The sequence below is a fragment of the Mus caroli genome, chromosome 18 (genome assembly GCF_900094665.2).
Source record: "Mus caroli chromosome 18, CAROLI_EIJ_v1.1, whole genome shotgun sequence".
In the NCBI taxonomy this organism is placed as follows: Eukaryota; Metazoa; Chordata; class Mammalia; order Rodentia; family Muridae; genus Mus; species Mus caroli.
Genome location: NC_034587.1, coordinates 29,527,871 through 29,546,913, shown reverse-complemented (window position 1 = coordinate 29,546,913; position 19,043 = coordinate 29,527,871). Strand labels below are relative to the sequence as shown.

The following is a 19,043-nucleotide window of genomic DNA, read 5'->3' as shown; positions in this document are numbered from 1 at the left end:
TTACCCTTCCCTAACACACTAAACTCTCAATATTCAAGAAGAAAAGCAGGTGATTAGCAACAAACATACTGTTTCTATAAACAGCTTAGACACAATGAGCCCTTATCACAACCCTCCTTAAAACTCAGCCCCTGGGTACCATTTTGTAATCAGGCCTTTCTAACAATATGCAGTCTTTCCTGCCATATTAATTTTTTCTATGAAAACAACAACAGAAAAATAATACATTATTTAAAAAAACACAACATAAAGAATAAGTGTAACACCAGGCAGTGGTGGTGCATCATTTTAATACCAACACTCAGGAGGCAGAGGCAGGTGGATTTCTGAGTTCGAGGCTAGCCTGGTCTACAGAGTAAGTTCCAGGCCAGCCAGGGCTACACAGAGAAACCCTGTCTCGAAAAACCAAAAAAAAAACAAAAAACAAAAACAAAACCAACCTATACAAACAACCAGAAAAGCAAACAATAAAAAATACACGTTAAATGTGACAGTTTAGATTTCTAAGTAATGTACACCTAAAACTGTCAAAAATTAAAATATGAAGACATGAATGGACATACAGCATACATAGCACTGAGAAAAGCATCATATTGTCTTAGTTAAGGTTTCCATCACTGTGACCAAGGCAACTCTTCTAAAGGAACTGAGTTGGAGCTGACTTACTGACTTACAGGTTCAGAGGTTCAGTCCATTATCATTAAGGGAGGCAGCATGGCAGCATCCAGGCAGGCATGGTACAGGAGAAGCTGACAGTTCTACATGTTCACCTGGAGACCAATAGGAGAAGACTGGCTCCCAGGTGGCTAAGAGGAGGCTCTCTTAAAGCCTGTGCCCACAGTGATACACTTCCTTCAACGAGGCCACACCTATTCCAACGAGGCCACACCTATTCCAACAAGGCCACACCTCCCAAAAGTGCCACTCTGTGGGCCAAGCATATTCAAACCACCACACATACCATGCTGCTCTGCTTCCCCACAACAGATGCCCCAACTAGAACCCCCGGGCTCTTGAAGACAAGGGAAGGGGTGAATCAAAAATGGCCTTGTTATACAGGACTGAGAATGGAGCTACTATGAAATTGTGGTTCTTAATATGTACCAAGAAAGAAACAGAGGCAAATACATAAGACAGTTGTATTTCACAGCTTAGTAAAGCACACAAAGAGTAAGTACACAAATACTAATGGACCATGTGAAAAGGACATAAAAGACCAGTTGAGATGGCTCGGCAAGTAAAAAAAGCATTTGCCACACAAGCCTGAACCTGGATTTAACCTGGGTTTAAAAGAAGGTACATACCCACATGGGGACAAACAGACATGCATGTACATGAACAAACATTCACATGCATGCACACGCATGTACTAATCAATAAAGTCCTTTTTTAAGGACAAGAACTGCTAGAAAGGGCTTCCACTAGTCAAATATGGAATGATAGGTTGATTATAGCCCACTAAAAAAGGAAAACGTAAACAATGAACCAACAATTGAAAGAAAATGAAGCTTTTTCTTACAGCGTAATATCAAGTTTAAAAAAAAACTATAATAAATGTAATACAATCAAAATGACACCAGTTGGAAATTATCTATAGTAATAATTCACTATCAATGTCATTCAGTGACCCTTCCTCCGAATAAAAGGGTCAAGACCAGGATGAACACATGCAATCCTAACATTTAGGAGGGGGTAACAATAAAACCAAGAGTTCAAGCCCAGCCTGGGCCACCTGGAACAATAATCAATAAAATTTTAATTTTTTTAAAAGTGAAAGATTTTAAAACAAGAGTCTCCATTTCATCAAAAATTCCATTTTCCCAATCACACAAAGTTAAAATTTTATAATATCCTTCATTCCTCTGATTCATCTTCCATTCCATTTCATCAGACAATCCTGTCAGCTTTTCCTTAAAAATATATATTTTAACACCATCACTTGATTCCAAGTCACATGTGAATTACCTAAATACTTTTTGACTAGCTAACCTATTCAATTATATACCAACATAAAATTCATATTCTAAAAAGCAATGAAAGCATCTTTTTCAAAATTAAAAAAGCCAGGAATGGCAACCCACACCATTAATCCCAGAGTGGAGGGAAGAAGCAGGAAGATCTCTGAGTTCAAGTTCAAGGTCTACATGGCAAGTTCCAGGCCAATGAAAGCCTGCCTTTAAAAATTAAAATAAGTAATACAAAATTAAGTCAAAATGTTTATGTTCTTTCTCTGCTTAGAAGCTATTAGTGGTTTCTCATCACAATTTGAATAAACTGAAAAGTCCTAGACAGGACCTCCTGTAACTATATTATCATCTCTTTCTTTATCTAAGTCTTGACTATGCTCTCTTATAACAAAGGTTGTTATAAAAATAAATTAATTAAAAGGTTTTTTAAAAAGCACTTTTACTACTAAAGCACTAGTATTACCACCAGCACCAAGATTAGCAGGGTATAATATAATCACTCACTTAAAAACAGAAGGCTGTTTAGCGTCTGATTCCCTGTCAGCTGCATTGCCACCTTCTTCCCACCTCAGGGCAGGCTGTATGATTAGGCTACAACCTTCAGAAAGTAAACACACTCCTTTCTGTGGTGGTCTTGGCCACACACAGCTTCTAAAAGGCAGTGGAGAGTCCTGCTGGGCACAACAGAACCTCAATGCAGACAAGTGAGCCTCAGAAATCCATTGCTACCCTGAAGCCCACAGGAGAGTGGATAACCTGGACACTGGGCATTTCACAAGAGCTCGGGCCTGGACAGAGTAAACCTCGATGCGCCTCCTTAGCAATACCTCAGTGCTGCTGGACTGAAGAGTCACTGTGAGGAGGTTTGTTCCACTCCCCATTTCTTCCAATTCCATACTCCGAGCACTGAGAATTTCAAGTAGAATGCACTGGATAATCAAGTTGATCTCAGGAGTGGGTTTAGGTTTTCCTGCATCATTTCTGCACTCGATTTAAAATTCTTTCTTCATAATCCTATTTGGTGGGGGTTTTTTTTTTTGTTTGCTTTTAGTTTTGTTAACTAAATTAACATTACTTCATGGACAACCCTACTCCTGGGGAAGTCATATATAAGAACATGAGAGTCCTAACACACAATCCAATCAGTATGGCCTTAAACAAACTTAGAGGAGAATTTAAGTATGGTATTGGCCTGGCCTGGTGCCACAAGCCTTTAATCCCAGAGGAAGGCAGATCTTTATGAGCTAGCCTGGTCTACACAGCAAGTACCAGGACTGCCAGGGCTACATAGTAAGACCCTGTTTCAAAAAACAACAACAATTTTACATATATAATTATACACACACACACAACCAAACACAGACATACACACGCATCACCACAATATTAAGAGTATGTAGAGCAGTTTATGGATACTACTCTTGTAGAGAAAGAGCAATCGTGTTCTCGGTTGGGCTTTGGATGACAGTACACTCCCATCCAACCAGCTTGTTGATGGCTGGCTTGTGAAAAAAGCTAGAAGCTAAGGTGCTGCCCAGTTTACTGCATTCCTTGGGAGAGCTCCGCTGCTTCTTGGCCTAGCATTTACTGAAGGTGGAATAAATATGTAGATACAAATATACCTCATAAGTACAATTCATAATGAAAACTGTGTGACGCTTTTAATAGCAAGCAACATTTTATATCTGTCCTAGGATGTGGCTCTGCTTCAAAGATTCCAGTGGTCATAGAAACAACTATTATTTCAATAAATCTGTGGTGTCAAGTGCCCCTGCCCTAAAGTAGAACTTCAAATAGTACCTAATTTGCTACACATAATTAACCAATATGTAAGCCCCATGAATAAGTCTACTGAAACTTTCACAAGAATGCTGAAATCTAGTTTTACCAGCAACAAGCTTGACAGAATTGCAACCTCTATGTTTAGGTTATGATCCACCTATGTGGACACTTAGCAAAAAGATATCTGTTGCTCAACATTTAAAATGCACTTATAACTAACTTTATCAACTGACCTTTCCGGAAGTCATACTGTAGTGAGTTATGCCTTTAAGTGTACTACTATGCCAGAACTCAACAATACACACAAAATTTAGAAAGATTAGGTACCAAAATACTCAGCACAATGCTTGTATATTCTTAGCATAATACAGTACCAAGTTCTAGGAACTGAGAACACCCTAGGGCTTCTGTGGTATTTTCCTTCAGTCATTTCTAACCCTGCAGGGCTTTTCCTTGTTATCACTCTGTGTTTGCATCTCCCACACTCATACACATACATATCAGGTTTGTTCAGCCATTGATCATTTTTTACTAAGTCCAATGCTGATTATTTAATGACTTTCTATGCCTTATTCTGTGCTGTTATGTGAAACTTCTACTCCAAAAATCTACTTTGTTACAGAAGTACACATCATATATAATATATTCAACTTAGCAAGTACTTTAAAGGAACAAATAAATAGTTTATTTTATTTTTTAAGATTATAATTACATTATCTCTTCCCTTTCCTTTCTCCAAACTTTCCTGCATACCCACACCACACACCTTTGCAAATCATGGCCTTCTAAAATTGTGTGTGTGTGTGTGTGTGTGTGTGTGTGTGTGTGTGTGTGTGTGTGTGTTTCTAAAAACAACCTGAATGACTGGTACCCAAGATTTTCTCAGAGGCCCTCATGAAAGGGCAAAGGGAAGGTTAGCTCTGAATCCCTGTCCAGGATGGACTTGGCAAGGCCAATCTGGGGCTGGAGGCAGTGCCTCAAAGGAGTCATGGTTGTAGTTTCTGGGGTCCTGCCTCTTCCCAGTGGGCTGTGGTTATCAGTCCTAAGACCATTTTCCCCTGAAAAACAGTATATAAGGTGCTATAGTTCTTAATGAACTTGCCTGGTATAAGACATGGCTTGTGCAAGTCCTTCCATCCCAGCTTTCCTATCTTCTTTATCTTCTCATCTCTTGGGCATCCCACATAGGACCTTGTCACTAAAGAACCACTAATGGTCCATACCAGATAACCAATTGCTGTATTCCTCCCTGAGAAAGACTATGTCTTTTACTCTCAGCATTCCTTAGTTGCCTGTTCTTTGTGTAAAATTAAGGCCTTCTAACTCCCTTCTTAAACATGTGACGAAGAATCTTAAGCATAGCTATGAGTGCTGTGTATGAGCAGTTACGCTGCTGAGACTTTCTGCATGTAGCTTCTGGCATTTCTAGAAGACACAAACTCCCTGTTCCTCTGGCTCTTACAGTACTGTGCAGTGTTGCAAGCCTTAGGTCCAGGAGCTCTTCTGTGGATGTTCTCACTGGCACTGGGGCTCCACGTGCTGATTGGTTGTGGTATTCTGTAAGAATAGCCCCCACTGTTGAAAAGAGAAGTTCCCTTGATGAGGACTGAGGACTACACTTATCTGTGGCTATAAGGACAAATGTTTAGAATGCAGGATTGTGCTGGTTTAACAGACAGGCAGTTTAGGTTCTCCTCCAAGATCTAGAATGTCACTAGCCCTGAGAAGTTAGCTAGGTTTCCTGTACGAGACATAAGCTGCCTCTTGTTGAGTTGGTCTTAAGACCAATTAAAGAGTTGTTGGTAACCACCAAGGTATGTGCACCACTACTGTATCCTTAGGGATATCATACCATGCTGGTCATTTTTATGATTCATAGACATCTGTAGCTAAACAATTCTTAATCAAAATTTTGAACTTCTTATAAATGTTTCCATACTATCAGAAGTTGTTCTCCAACTTATTTGTTGGAATTACGATTTTCCCCTTCTTTCCCCAACCTCTCTTAAAAAGGGGAGGGAGGGAGGGAGGGGGGAGGGAGGGACGGAGGGGAGGGTTCTACAAATAAAATAAGCAGACATCTAATAGCCATGTAACTTAGTAACTGTTCGTGATACTAGATACTAGATAAAGAATAAAACAGTGATGTGTGTTTTTCAACACTATATTTATACTTCCTGGGAGTATGATCATAGTTCTGTGATAGAAATAACATATCAGTATCCACCAGCTTGTAAAAACTAAGTTCAAGTGCTCAGACATAAAAATAACAATAAAATGTTGTTTATTATAACAGAAAACAGAATATGCATTAGCACTTGAACAGCAATGCCCCACTCTCCACAGCTCATCCTAGTCAGCTTCAGAATCTCTTCTGCATGGCTGTGACGTGTGCATGCCACTGAAGTTTAATTTACACAACTCCTCTTTTCATCCTGTCAGACTTCTTCTTCCTTTCCTATAACATCAACCACTACCACCTACAAGCTAACTGACAATCCCAAATTTACCTCTAATGTCTAGATGGAATTCAGTGTAACCAACAGAATGAAGATAAAAAACAATCTTAAACAAAATACCAGAAATGGAAAGCTTGGTCAAAGGTATTTTTAAATATAAAAAAATCCAGGCACAAAACATCCAGAAAATCTGGGACACTATGAAAAACAAAAATATAAGAATAACAGCAATAAAGGAAGAAGAGAAACACTGGTTAAAGGCATAGAAATTATTTTCAACAAAATTATAGAGGAAATTTTCTCTGATTTAAGAAGGTATCAAACAAGGTACAAGAAGCATATATATAGAACACCAGACTGGACCAGAAAAAAAATCCTCATGATTCATAATTATCAAACACTTAATGTATAGAACAAAGAAAGAACATTAAAAATTGGAAAGGGAAAAGACCAAATAAGATCTAATGGAAAACCTATTAAAGTAACACCTGAGTCCTCAACACAGACTCTACAGTCAGAAGAGTCTAGGCAGGTGTCCAACAAACTCTAAGAGACCACAGATGCCAGTCCAGGTTACTATACAAAGAAAAACTTTCTATCATAATAGATGGAGAAAGAGAGGTATTCCACAATAAAGCCAACTTTAAGTAGTTCCATCCATCTACAAATCCAGTGATACAGAAGACTCTAGGAAAACTTCAACCTGCAGAGGCTAACCACACCCAAGAAAACACAAGTAATAAAATTTTAATCTCAAATTAGCTAATCAAAAGAAGGGGAGAAAAAAACACCACAACAAACAACAAAATAAGGCAAATCAACAAACACTGCTCACTGATAATTCTCAACAACAATGGTGGTCTTAATTCCCCAGTAAAAAGACACAGACTTATAGACTGAATGTGAAAACAGGATCCACCCTTCTGCTACATCTGAAAAATACATCTTAACATCAACAGAATCCATCCTTCTGCTGCATCCAAGAAACACACCTTAACATTAAGGACAGACATCACCTGAGAGTAAAAGGGTAAGATATTCCAAGTAAACAAGCCTTAGAACCAAACAAACCAGTGTAGCCATTTTACTGCCTCACAAATCAACCCAAAACTAATTAATCAGAAGAAATAGAGGTCACTACATACTCAGAGGAAAAATCCAAGAACATATTGCAATTTGTAAAATCTGTGCACCAAACACACAAGAATGCCCAACTTCATAAAAGAAACACTACTACAGCTTAAATCCCATAGACCCTCACACAGTGAAAGTGGGTAACTTCCATAACCCACCATCCCCAATAGATGGGTCATGCAGACAAAAACTAAACAGAGAAGTGCTGGAGCTGTCTAACAGTGTAAACCAAATGGACATAGCCATTGTTTACAGAACATTACACATAAACACAAAAGAATATACCTTCTTTTCAGCACCACATGGAACTTTCTCCAAAACTGAACACATACTTGGACACAAAGCAAGCTGCAACAGTAACAAGAATTTGAATTGGCACTATGCATTCTATCTGACCACCATGGATTAAAGCTGGATATCAATAACAACAGAAATAAAAGAAAGTTTACAAACTCATGGAAACTAAATAACTCACAACTGAATAAAAAAATGACTCAAGAAAGAAATTAGGGAAGAAATTTAAAAGCTTTCTAGAATTGAATGAAAATAAAAACACAACATAATTTAAATTTATGAGATAAAATTAAGGTGGTTCTAAGAGGCAAGTTCACAGCACTGCATGTCTACAAAGGGGAAAAGAAACAGAGGTCTCATATTAGTAACGTAACAGCACACCTGAAAATCTGGGAGTGCAGGGGAGGGGGGGATAATACCCAAAAAGGAGTAGAAGGCAATAAATAATCAAACTCAAGGCTGAACTCAATAAAACAGAAACAAACAATACAAAGAAGTAATGAAACAAAGAGAGAGTTCTATGAAAAAAATCAGTAAGAAGACAAAAGCCTTAGCCAAAATAGCTCAAGGCATGGACAGAAGATCCAAACGAAAATAACGGGAAGAGGAACATAACAGACCCTGGCTGAGGAGGTCCAGAGAACCAGAAGGTCAGACTTAAAAACCTGCACTCCACCAACCTGGAAAGTCTAACATGGATAATTTTTTAATATATAACACCTACCAAAGTTAAACCAAGATCAGATAAGCAATTTAAGCAGATCTATAATCCTTAATGAAATAGAAGCAGCAATTAAAAGTCTCCCAACCAAAAATCCCAGAGCCAGATAGTTTTAGAGAAGAATTCTACCAGATTTTCAAAGAGTTTACCCCCAATACTCCTCAAATTATCCCACAAAATAGAAAACTGAAGGAACACTGCAATTCTTTTTACAAGGCCACATTTACTCTTCCACCTAAACCATATAAAGACCCAACACAGACAGAGAATTACAAACCAATTTCCCTTTTGACCATAGATGCAAAAAATCTCAATAAAATACTTGCAAGAACACATTGAAGGGACCACCTCCTGTAAGCTTCAAGCAAGCTTCATCCCAGAGACGGTTCAAGATACATAAATCAATAAATGTAAACTATCATAGAAACAGACTGAAAGATAAAAACCACATGATCATCTCTTAGATGCAGAAAATGCCTCTGACAAAATCTAACACCCCTTCATAATAAAAGTCCTGCAGTGATTAGGAATACAAAGAACATATCTCAACAAAATAACTGACTGACAACAAACTTATAATCAACAACAGCATAGATGGAGAGAAACTCAAAACAATTCCATTAAAATCAGGAACAAGACAAAGTTGTTTACTCTCTCCATACCTATTCAAAATAGTACTTGAAGTCTTAGCTAGAGCATTAAGAGAACTGGAGGAGGTCAAGGAAATACAAATAGAAAAAGGAGAAACCAAAGCAGATGATATGATAGAAAACAGAAGCGACCCTAAAAACTCCATCAGTAAACCCCTACAGCTGATAAACATTCCAGCAAAGTAGCAGAATACAAAATTAATACACAAAAATCAGCAGCCTTCCTATACATCAGTAGTTCTCAACCTTCCTGATACTTCAACCCCTTAATACAGCCTCGTGCGGTAGCGACCCCAACCATAAAATTATTTTCATTTCTACTTCATAACTGTAATTTTGCTACTGTTATGAACTGTAATACAAACATCTGATATGCAAGATGGTCTTAGGCTACACCTGTAAAAGGGTTGTTTGACTACCCCTGGGAGTCGTGAACCACAGATTGAGAGCCACTGCTATATACAAATGTCAAACGGACTGAGAAAGAAAATCAGAGAAATAACGCTTTTCACAATGGCTCAAAAAAACATAAAATATCTTGGTGTAACTCTGACCAAACAAATCAAAGGCTTATATGACAGAAACTTTAAGACACTGAACAAAGAAATTGAAGAAGATACCAGAAAAAAGATCTCCCAGGCTTGTGGTTTGGTGAAGTTAATATAGTGAAAATGGCCATCTTACCAGAAGGAAACTATAGATTCAATGTAATCCCCATGAAAGATCCAACACAACTCTTCACAGATCTCCAAATAACAATTTTCAACTTCATATGGAAACACAAAATACTAAAGACAGGTTAAACAATCCTGAATAATAAAAGAACTGGTAGAGGTATCACTATTCTGATGTCAAATTGTGCTACAAAGGTAACAAAAACAGCCTGGTATTGGCTTAAAAACAGACAAGCTTATCAATGGAATCGAACTGAAGACCTAGGCATAAAGACATACACATACTCCTGGGTTTTTTCTAAGAAGCCAGAAATACACACTGGAAAAAGATGTTCAGTTAGACCAGCACACAGCATTTTCAACAAATGGTACTGGTCTAACTGGATAGCTGCATACAATAGTATGCAAATAGATCCAAACTTACCACCCTGCACAAAAATCAACTCCAAATGGAGCAAGGACCAAATGGACCATTGGTCTCCTAAGGGAAAATCTGATCTACTACACACAAACATGTACACACATACTGATAAAGCACATTTTTTAACTAGAAAAAAAAATCTAAAATATTTCCAAAGTGTAAATGTAATATTTACAAGGCCAATAGGATGGCTTATTAGAGGTACCTCAAGACCTCAGTTCAATCCCTATAACCCACATAAGGTGGAAGGAGAGAACTAATTCCACACAACTGTCAGGCCTCCACATGCACCATGGCATGTGCACTCCCAGACACATCAGAATACACACAATAACAATCTAACAAATCCTTCCTAAAGTAATATTTACACCAGGCAGTAGAGAGTTCACCTTTAATCCTAGAACTCAGGAAGCAGAGGCAGGAAGGTCTCTGTGAGTTCAAGGACAGCCTGGTCTATGGAGTGAATTCCAGAACATCTAAAGCTACACCCTGTCTCAAAAAATATATATAATAGCAACAACAATAACATTTACACCTTAACAATGGCCTAATAAAACAATACCTGGTCCCACTTATTTTGCTGGTAGAAGTTTAATACTTTCTGCCATTCATTTTTAAATATATTTATCTTAAGTGCTTTGCCTGCATGTATGCCTGGTGCCCTGAGAGATCTGACATCACCAGATCTTCCAGCACTGGGGTTATGGATGTGACCTACCATGTAGGTGCTGAGAAACCAACCCAGGTCCTCTGCAAAAACAATGGGCTCTTAACCACTCCAAGCCCTATTCTGCTCCTTATATAAGTCCCAAATAATAGTAAAGGCTCAAAACTCAAAAGACCGTTACCAAAACTCCAATCGCCAACAAGAACCTGTATTACCTGCTTTTTCAAAAGACGTGCTAGATCCTACTTCCTGGGCCTACCTTTATACCACCGCAAGTGCCCATCTCCAGCTCCTCTTTAGTAATCCTTACTTCTATACACATACCAATACATACAAGAAACAGTTTCTCTGCATATGAGAAAACACACAGCATTTATTTGTCTAAGTCAAGCTTATTTCACTTTCACAATGGTCTCCAGTTCAGTCCATTTACTGCAAATGATGTAATTTTCTTTATGGAGGAATAAAACTCCGAATGAAACACTATCACCACCCCCAAAAAAGGAAAAAAAAATTCAATTAACCGTATTGCCACTTTCTGCATCTCATGCTGGAGCATGCTCTTCCAATATGGAATTTATTTGTATTGGCCAAGCTGAGGTTCTTATCTATTTACATCATTTCCATTAGGTGATGGTGACATTTAAATATACTTCATTCCTAAAATACCAATACTACTACTAACATAATTATATTTAAATGCTTACTTTTTCCATGTGAGCACTTAGAATATAATGTTTTATATTAAAGATTCCCATGGCACTTTGTAAATATTTCATTGCATGACATTCATTTTTACACATGCAGGGAAATCATACATTCCAGTTTGCTAATGGCTGTTCCAGTTTATTTTTGTTAAATACGGATAATTCTTTTAACATTTATCTATCAGTATGCCACAGCATGCATACAATATCTTATAAAGGCTATGTCTATCTTTGATCATCTCTGTAAATGACAGTGGGGAGACTCATTACCTGGGAGCATCAGGCACATTGTTAACAGCTCCCACACCATCACTCAACACTAGCCACTCTCAAGGACTTGCTATCTCTCTGCAAGTCATCTTTCCATGTGTTCTCACAGGCTAGACTGAAAATCCTCCAATATATGGACTTCATATTATATTCTTATCTCCACTCGTGTCTCTTCTCTCCACCTCTCCCTTCACAATGTGCCCTATTTCTCTTTCTTGCCATTACTTCTGTGATAACTACTGGTAGTTAAGCACTTACTCTACCATTGCCTGCAGGGTAAAAAGTCCAAACTCCTCCACCCAACAGCCCCTGAGCTCACTCCAAGCTCAGGACTTGAAATCCCACCAATACCTACCCTGGCAATCTCCATCCCACAAGAAACCCAAGTAAAGCCTGCCTCCCCTCGGTTCTCTGCTTCTCACCTGAGCACAGGTAGCCACCCTCTTTCCCAATAAATCTCCTATATGAGGTTTGTTGTGTACTGTGACTTTGTGGTAATCCTTGGCTCCAGACTGGCAAGATAACCTTCTCTTCAGACCTGGAACACTTCCTCTGGGGAAACTTTTCCTCAGAGCTGTAACACAATGCTGACACTGATAAAAACTTTTCACAGCAATATAAAGTAGATAAAAAACCAGGTGTGGATAGGTTAAGCAATTGGCATTGCTAGATTAGTATGGGCAGTGACAGCAAACTCCCACAACTTCCATATCTTCCTTTGTGGAGTTGTTCACCCTCCCTTGACTGTTACAGTAGTGGTACTACGCCAGCTTAATGAATTCAAACTACATTTCCCAACATCCTATTCCAGATTACTGTTGGCCAATAGAGCAAATTTCTCTCAAAACCATGACTAGACAGAGATTGAGAGTTGTAAACAGATTCCACCATATCTCTGGTCTCCCTCCCTCACATATGGCTGTTCTTCCAAATCCAGATCCACCACTAAAAGTGAGCGTCACAGAGCAAATGAAGAGGTGGCTGTGCAGAAACATCATCTCAAAGGATGTCCCACCAGCTCCACCATGTGGCCCCACAGGTTCACCTATCATCTGTGCTGAACCACTGTTTCAAACAAGCTGCTAAGTGGCTTTTCTCAAATCTGCCTTACACAGTGGGATTTCTGAGTCTCTCCCACAACCACATCTGCTTTTACTCCTTCCTGGAATCTCTTATTCCACGTATAGCTGTACTTCTTGATAACACTTTCACATGGTACAAGCACCGATTCTTCTCCCAATCCACTGACCAAGAAATGTCTGCAACTTTCCCTTCTGAGACTTTTTCATAACCAAATTTAGGGTGCTTGGTCTTCCTCTGGCCTCCAATTAAATCACTTCTGCAATACCCATTTTTGCTTCCAAAAAAGCCACTTCTCCCTACTTTCTCCTCTTATTAAAAAGGGGCAGGGGCCAGGATTTAGTAGTGAGAATACCAGTTAGTGTAGCTACCAGATTAACAACTGTCAATGAGGCAAGATTAGCAATAAACGCAAAAATCTCTTAAGGGAACTTTTACATCTTGGTTAAAGATGGAAAGACAGAAAGGGATACAAAAATTCTAAGAAAAGCTGAGAGAGAACGGCTCAGAAAGCACTTTTTACATAGTAATGCTGTGTAGCAATGTAAAGTACCTCCCTACATTCTGTAAAGCAGAATATCTTCCTAAAATTTTAAGTTTCTACTGAGCATAAAAGATTGCATATAATTTTCCAATACTTTTTCTTTTCCTAAAAGACCCCTCACTCTAGCTAAAGTATTCCCAGGAATGTACTTCACTAACTTGGTTTCTCTAGTCATAAAATGAGAATAATTCAATTCTTCTGTGAATAATTAAGATAAAAGAGAACATTTTATTTTTCTATAAGAAATTGAGACTCGTGTCTCCTAGTGATGTTCTAGGACCTGGTACTTCCTGGTTGCATCACTACTGCTGGGACTTCCAGCTTATTCTTTCAAGTATCCACTGAAAACTTGCACTACCAAACCATCTGGGTATAAAATGTTTTTTGGGTTTTTTTCCCGATTTTTTGAGACAGGGTTTCCCTGTGTAGTCCTGGCTGTCCTGGAACTCACTTTGTAGACCAGGCTGTAAAATGCTTTTAAGAAATTTAATTCAGATCAATTAATCACATTAAATAAAGCTATTTATCCTGTTTCCAAGAACTGTCCTAAACCAAATCTACCCTCACACTACTGTCATGTTCAACAGCCTCACAAGAAAGAAAACAAACTACCTCTCCTGTTTTAAACTGTGGGTCTCACAATCATATGCTAGACAGGTCTTCACACAAGAACACCCGGGCAAACGTACTTTTATAAATCCTAAGGTCAGGGTGGGGGTCACCGCTCTGTGGGAAAGCATGAAGCAGAGCAGGGCCTGGGTCTGGTTCCCGTGTGCTGAAAGCCTTCTGCCTCAGCCTGTTTCTAATAAACAGCAAATTGAGGACTGCAAGCAGGTTTACCACCTGCAGTTGTGTTGCAGTTTTCTAATGGACTGAAACATTTCACCTCCAGGGAAGCTCCTTAAGACAGAAAGAATGTAAACAATTCAAAAGAGCTTCAGGACGTCCCTGGAGCTACTAGGTTCACTAGGCCCCTTTCTTCCCAAGTAAGCACCAGACCGATGAAGAGATACTCTTAGCCAAAGCCACACTGCAGAAAAGACTTGGAGACCGGCCCACAAGTTTAGACCAAACTGAGCCACTTAGAACAGTCTCCAACCTGTTATGCTCTGCAGGCTGTGTGTGCAGTGTGCTCCAGGTTACCAGCCCTTGTAAGCTGTCACCCGTGCTGGGGTGGGCTTTAGCTAATGCTGCTGTCTTTGAGTCACTTCTGCTCCTTTAAGTAACCCTCACCCATGTTCCCGTAAGTAACCCAATAAAACTTACTGATACACCAAGTTGGACTTTGGGGGTATCTATACTTTGGCCTGTCATGGGCTCCCTATCTTTGGAGAGTAGATGTGTGTTGTATCTCCCCATGAAAAGTCATGCCACACAACACTGCCTAGCCTGCCACCATTAAAAGAGTACATTTTATTCTTATATAAGAAAATGTGACCAGTGTCTCCTGTTTCAATCTAAACAAAAACATAATTTATATCAGAACTTGTTAAATCTTTTCTACTCAGCCCTTTTCACCTGAGAATTTTAAACAGCAAGGTATACAAAATAGATAAAGAAATCAGACATCTACTGGTAACTGTAAAGAATTTGATTTTCAATGGATTTTCAATTATTCTCATTATTATCATTGTATGTGAAGGCACATACACATACACATATCGTGGCATGTTTATAGAGGTCTGTTCTCTCCTTCCACCTGTGCAAGGGGTCCAGGAATCACACACAGATCATCAGGCTTACACAGAGCAAAAGCACCCTTACTTGATGAACCATCTTGCCTCCTAGATTTTTATTAAAATAATTTTTTAGAAGAGATGTCATTTTAACATTTAATAGAGATGAAAGCAACTTTGCATTTGGTAAAATGGATGCACTTGCTCGTTTTTTCATTTATACTTATAGTTAGTTATAGTTATAAAATGCTCTTAACAATGAAACCTTGACTGGTTGTGCTACAGCATAAAGAATGTCTTCCAAATTACTCAGAGTTGACCATTATTTGATTTTGTGATCATCAGTGTTCAGAGTACACTGCACATAGTACAAAATGGCAGTAGTAAATGTTGGGCCCTTTCAAAAAGTGCTTAATCTCACCAAAATTCATTCAAGAATTATTTTCCTCATGAAGCTCAAGTCAGCAAGTCAAGCAGCATGTGTAAGACCCTTCCTCAGAAGCCGTCCACCTTAGTCTCTAAGGCAGGGCCGCTCGTGGCTTGACTTCCTCAGGAGTCCTCCATCTTAGTCTCTAAGGCAGGGCCGCTCATGGCTTAGAACTTATCAAGCAGTCTAGGCTAGCTGGTCAAGGGTCTCAGAGGTCACTTGTCAGCATCTCCCTGCACTCCCCAGTGCTACTACACCCAGCTTTCACCTCAGGTCCGGACTGACTCAGGCCTTCACGCCTGCACCGCCCGTGCTTACTTTACTGCCAGAGCTAGCTCCACACTCCTCAAACAGCATTAAAAAAAAAAAATCATCCTAACACAATCTAAAACTATATTAATTTATTATTTAGATCCTGAGACATAGCAGCAAAAAAGTATGTCTTTGTTTTCCATAATTAAATTATGCTTCTCTAAGAGAAAATTTTGCACGCACAGTTAAAAACACCACCATTCTTAATTCACGATGATCTCTATAGAATCTAAACCCTGGCAGTGTTCACTGTTACAGGATGGTGTGACAGCACATGTTGTATGTTCAGAAACAAGGATGCAATGAGGTCTCTGAATGCGACAAGGTCAGCACTGCCAGAAACACTCTGGATGTGCTACATGCCAGATTTTCAGTTTATTTTGTCACTGAATTCAGATACCTTTTCCTGTTGCCAAAACATTACGCAAACTACCCTCGATTGCAAGCCTATATGAGGCTGTGACTCACAGTTAAAGAAGCTGTGATTGCATGATGACTGTAATGTACCATCTTGCCATTTTGCTGGCATAGTAATATCTTGTTGTATTATATAGCACACAACGTGTAATAATTACTATTAAGTAGGACTTAGGAACTTTCTTTTTAAAGTAGAGATAATGCAGATAGATGGTTTTTTCTTTTTCTTTTTCTTCCTGTTTCTGTTTCTGCTTTTGTTTTTGTTTTTGTTTGTTTCTTATTGGGGGGGGGGGGATGACCTCACTATGTAGTCCTGGCTAGCCTGGTAGACTGGAACACTCTAAGTAGACCAGACTGGCCCTGAAGTCATAGAACTCCACCTGCCTCTCCCTCCTGAGCGCTGAGCTTGAAGACAAACACTAGAACCCAACTAACAATCTCCCTTTAAAGATGATGAAGCATAGGCTCAACTGAGATTAGCATATAGCCACAGCTAAGGACTTCACTCCTAAGACATTAGAGCCCGTGATACGAGAAAAAAAAATGCACCGGCTGTTCTAGGATCATGTAATATGTATCAGCACCACAAAATTTTATGCCTTAGAAATTGGCTGCTGAGTATTTCCTCTGGTTGGAAGGTTTACTCAGGGACATGCCTTGCCTAAGCAATTTCTGGCCAAGACAATTTCTGAAGGGAGTAGCTTCCACAAACAAAATGTAGCATGATTAAAATATAAATGTTTTTGCTGTTTTCAACCACAGAGATTTGTAATTTTAATGCAATCATGTTGAAAACTCTACCCATTCATTCTAGAGAAAAACTATACCATCAGTTTTCTAATCATGTGTCAGGTACTCCCAGTATCCCGGTATTAAAGTGAGTACACTTGCCAGACATTTTTAGTGTGTGTGTGCATGGTGTGCATGTGTACACTAGTGGATGCCTCATTCATGCTTTCTCAAGCACTGATCAGAATTCCATGACTTAGCAAGTATAAATGATGATGGGTGATGAGGACCAACTCATTTAGGGATTTTTACACAAATAGGAAACACTGCCTTATTTCAGAAGGTTCTAGTACACACATTCCCATAGAGAACAAAGAATGTGGCAAGAGTCTATAAGCAATGTGGAAGTAGCAAGACAGTTAGAGGCCTTTGCTCCAACTGGAAGAACCATGAAAAACTCAACTCTACAATGCTGACAACTCAGGACAAGCTCCTCTAAGGCCCAGTTTCTACTATGGTTATTCACGGGTTAAAAACCGTGGGCTAATGCTGGGCATGGTGGCACACATCTTTAATCCTGGCATTCAGGAGGTAGAGGCAGGCAGATCTCTGAGCTGTAGGCCATCTCTGTCTACATGGCAAACTGTAGACTAGCACTAGCCAGGGCAACATTGTGAAATGCTATCTCAGAATACATAAGCAAATAAATAAACTGTAAAGACTGGGCAGAGGTGGCTAGGGGAACTAAGTAATAGAATGCCTCCTATTGAGGAGGCTTCAACAACCCCAGGCATTGCAAAAATTAATAATAATAAAAATGTATAATGTCGACAGTTGAACGAAGTTTCTGGAACACAGGAAACCTTCAAATGTTACTTCTCCTTCTTCTACACTCTAAAACTTACAGAAAGCCATACGATGTCCTCAACTCCAGAAGACAAGCCTCATGAAGCAAAAACAGAAAGCCAAAGAAAAGACACGGCTGAGATGCAAACCAAGAATGAGATGTTTTTTGTTTTTTAAAGGAGGGGTGGGTGGGTAGGCAAGATGAAGTCAAGCAAGGAGAACAGAGTTAAATGAGTTAAGTGCAGAATTAAAGCAAGGATGAAGTTAGGTCCGTATATCTGTCACCCTGCCCAAAAAAATAATTCCAATAGATCAAAAACCTTAATGACATAGCTAAAAACTTCAAGACACTGCTACATGTGAGGGCTTTCTGAAAAGATCTCCAATAGCACAGAAAGGAAGCCAAAGAGTTGTCAAATGCAGTTACAAGTCAAAAAAAAAAAAAAAAAATTCTGCAAAGCAAAGCAATCGCTCTGCAGTATGAAGAAAGTCTTTGCCAGCTACCTATTGGGCAGGGATCTAATATCTAGAATATATAAAGAACTATAACAATTAAATACTAAAAATTCCAGATTTTCCAATCAATAAATGAGCTATATCAAATGAGCAGATAGCTCTCTAGAGAAAAAACACAAACAACCAATAAATATTTGAAAGGGTTCAACATTCTCAGCCAAATTAAAACTACTTTGAGATTCCATTTCCCCTAGTCAGAAAACTATCATCCTAAAAGACAGAAGGTGGGAACTGACAACCAATTACAGCAAGGATGTGTGGGTTGAGAGGAACCCTTACACACTGCTAATGGGAATGTAACTTGTGTAGCCACTATGGAAATTAATAGGAGGTTTCTCAAGAAGCTAAAACCAGCACCACCAAATAACCCAGCTACATCACTTCTAGGCATATCCCTGAAAAACTGTGTATTATTATTTTTCTATTGCCAGGATAAACACCATGACCAACGCAACTTAGAGAAGGAAGCATTTATTTGGGCTTATGGTCCCTGAGGTAGGAAGGCACGGCAGAAGGCTACATGCAAGCAGCCAGAGGAAAAAACTTCAGCTCACTCCTCAACCACAAGCACAAGAGAGAGGACAAACCAAAAGTAGGCCGAGGCCTTGAGCTCTCACAGCCCAAATCCAAGTACACATTTCTTCTAGCAATGAGCGCCCACACAGCACCACACTGGACACTGACTGCAATGAGCGCCCACACAGTACCACACTGGAAGGACACTGACCGCAATGAGCGCCCACACAGCAC

The 19,043-nt window shown here is 39.2% G+C and overlaps 1 protein-coding gene across 1 annotated transcript in view; it reads right to left on the bottom strand.

The window, feature by feature from the left end:
- Positions 1-19,043, bottom strand: part of Map3k2 (mitogen-activated protein kinase kinase kinase 2) — a 71,230-nt gene that overhangs the window by 44,005 nt on the left and 8,182 nt on the right. The gene's annotated exons all lie outside the window — the stretch shown is intronic.